The sequence below is a fragment of the Formica exsecta genome, unplaced genomic scaffold (assembly GCF_003651465.1).
Source record: "Formica exsecta isolate Colony F162 unplaced genomic scaffold, ASM365146v1 scaffold442, whole genome shotgun sequence".
NCBI classification, from domain to species: Eukaryota; Metazoa; Arthropoda; class Insecta; order Hymenoptera; family Formicidae; genus Formica; species Formica exsecta.
Window position 1 is genome coordinate 439,539 of NW_021851656.1, and position 3,334 is coordinate 442,872.

The 3,334-nt window shown below is 34.6% G+C and overlaps 1 protein-coding gene across 1 annotated transcript in view; it reads right to left on the minus strand.

Moving 5' to 3' along the window:
- LOC115240568 (segmentation protein cap'n'collar) overlaps window positions 1–3,334 on the minus strand; it is a 95,418-nt gene that overhangs the window by 3,932 nt on the left and 88,152 nt on the right. The gene's annotated exons all lie outside the window — the stretch shown is intronic.

Here is a 3,334-nt window from a genome sequence, read left to right on the forward strand (position 1 = left end):
ATATATTTGGCTTGTTACTATATTTTTAATCTAACGAAATTGCGCCACTGTGAAAGATTATAACGATGTAATATTAAAGAAATAAACGAATCCAGTTTACGCTTTTAAATCATACTAAATGATAGGAATTATTTGGCATAAAGGATTTGAAATAAGCGCAATTACCTACTTGGAATATATACGATAACTCCCATCGTCGCCATTCAAGCTCATCGAAGAGCTTGACAATTTCGTGAAGTGTCTTGATTTAATCTTCTTCTTATAGCATCGAAGCAATTACGCAAATGATTACGTGTTGTTCCTCTTTTCATTTAATAGATTAGAAAAAGCAAAATTTCTTGTTGTCGTGCGCAAATAGTTTCTGGCGAAATTTAAAAGTCCGGAATCTTCACAACTTGATAAAGATAGCAGCATGTACGGGATCGCAAAATCCGCTCTTAGAGTCAACGACGAAGTGTTTAGCACCTCCGCTCCGCCAGATGCTCCTTTCTCTCTTTCACAATAGTCATCGAGAGTACGTCGGCTTTACCTCTCGCGCTGGTGCATATTAATTATGGCCAGCTAATAGAAGCTAACATGCTCGGCGCATCTCGGTTAACAAAATCAACATTCCCAGAACCGCGAGCGTACCGCAGAAACGCGATCGCGCACATTCCTCGACTATAAGTACCGTCGTACGCGTTATCGCTCACGAGAGTGACTCTGTAACGTGGCTAAAGGTAGAAGAGTCTATCTCGTCGAAATATTCGACGATATTATTCGGTGTGCATGTCAGAACGACGAAAATAATTGGCGCTAACACGCATCAGAAGCACTACACAATCTCTTGCGACGATACTACAAGATGATGAATCTACGACTGACAGTATCATTATTGAATATTACGTTTCCACGATAACGCATCCAAACTCGAGAAATTCCTGCACAGATCGCGTCACATTGCGAAGAATATATTTGTTGATAATCGGCGTGTTCGCATTTTCGCGAACGATTACTAATACTAATGTTAACGAGGCGAAAATAATTTGATGAGCCACAGGACGAACCACAAGAGTGCGTAGAAATACCACTGGATTAATTCTCGATTAATTACATTCTCAACTTTATCATTTATGTTTCACGTTTCTTTCTTTATTGTATTCATGATCGAGACGTACGTGCGAACATCACATAACACGACGCGGAAAACGCACGCGGCGAACACGAACCGTGTCGTTCGTACGAGCGTCGTTAAGTATTCGTCCCGTATTGATAAGACCGGCTAAGACCTCTTCGTGGCGATTGATCCCGTGAGGAAACGAACGCGACGATACTCGCTCGACCTGGTATACACGAACGTCGCGTAAACATAACTAGATATTCGCGGCGCGGATCCGCGAGTCTGACCCTGCACGGGGCGTAACCACTCGTATAGAGAGGCTGGCGACTAGGTTCACTTTTCACTGCGGCATTGGACGGTACCCGTCCACGTGGTGGGAGCAATGTTGCTGACTGCGCGTTATAATTATAGTATTCGCATTATAATTTCGTCGCGCTGTATACTATGATTTTACATGAATCGTAACGTACTCGAAATCGAAATTGCTATTAGGCGCTATTTTGCGTGACGAAATATTCCATTCGGCGATTATCGCATTGATTATCGATCCGTTACTGATCATCGATATGATTTCTCGGATTTATCTATTCCATATTTTTCTATCGCGACTTTGATATAACGTTGTTTTTCCTGCACATATATTTTTTTTTTAAGAAGCTAAATATGTATACTTAAAAAATATTTATTTCAAAAATATTCGGGGTAACGTTATTACGCTTATGAATAACACGATATTTTTGAACACAGTGCAAGTGTTTAGGTTCTTTTACTTGATATAATTACACTCCTTATCTCATGTATTTACAACCCTAAAATCATATTTGCAGAATACACATGTCGAAGTAGGTCGTCGCCTACATCTCGTGCACGAAAATCTTTCGAGGACGTAATGTTGCTTCGCAAATATCATGCTTGAGGAAAATTTAACGCGACTGCAAAAAAAAAACCCAAATTATTAAAATAAACCTTGGCAGCAGAATTATGTAAAACACACAAATTTTATATATAAAACATATTATATTATTATGGAAAACACAACAATCTGTTGAGAATATTATTTAATCGATAAAAAGCAATAACAATAATATATCTTTATATCTTTAAATCTACGAAATCGATGCTGCAATCAGTTATATCGAGCCTTTTTTTTGGTATTCAAGCCTTTCGATAGAACACTTATTTGCAAACATGACATTTGCTACAACCGGTTTTTGTGCGGATGACTATTTAAAACGTGTGCAAGTATCATAACTAGTAAACTTTTTCTCTCTCTCTCTCTATAATTTGCAAAATATCCTTCGCAAAAATAAAAAATAAAAATATCATTTAATATACTATCTAGCTATTGATATAAAAAAATTATTTTTTAATATAACTTGTGTATTTTACATACAAATTAAATTATTTTAAAGGAATAATGTTTAGCGTCGCGACTATGCTAAGAGATCTATATTTGTAACTGCGTTCTTTTAATCGTTAAGATCATGCGATTGCGAACTCGTTCTTTAATTTTATTTGTATTTTTTATATAGTAATTGTCAATTTTGCGCTGAAGATGGCTAAAATAAGTAGCCGAATCGTCCGTTTTATTTTGATGTCGTATTTTAAACACGTTTTATTAATTTGATGTCGTATTTTAAATAAAGCATTGTTGCGCACTATTTACCGCGCTTGGCTCTATTGCCCTATTATTAAATTAGATTTTATTTTCGAGAGCCTCTATTTAATATTATTATTAAATTATTTTAATTACTCTTATGTTAATTTATTGATTCCAATATGAAAGATTTTTCTAAATCTATTATTAATATAAATATTAAAATATATATATTAAAAAGTCTGAAATGATATTCAAGATAATCAAGAATATAGTTATATCATTAATCAAATATGCCTATTAATATCAATCAGATTTAAACTCCACCGATTGTACAAGATAAGATCTGCAAGAAAAACGTGCAAACACATGGGAAAAATATGCTGGCATATAAATCCCGTTATCAGCAGATTATCATTATTGTAACCAATAACGTACGACTAGTTGCAAGAAATAAAGTTACTGCATATTTTTCTGACCTATATACTTTATAGTTATTTTGAAACAGACGGTCGATCACCTTATTACATGAATAATATATTAGGAATAAAGTTCTTTTAGAAATCATTTTTTTGTTTATATAATTATCTTTGTAGTATATTATCAATAAAATCGATAAACAAACATATATAATACAT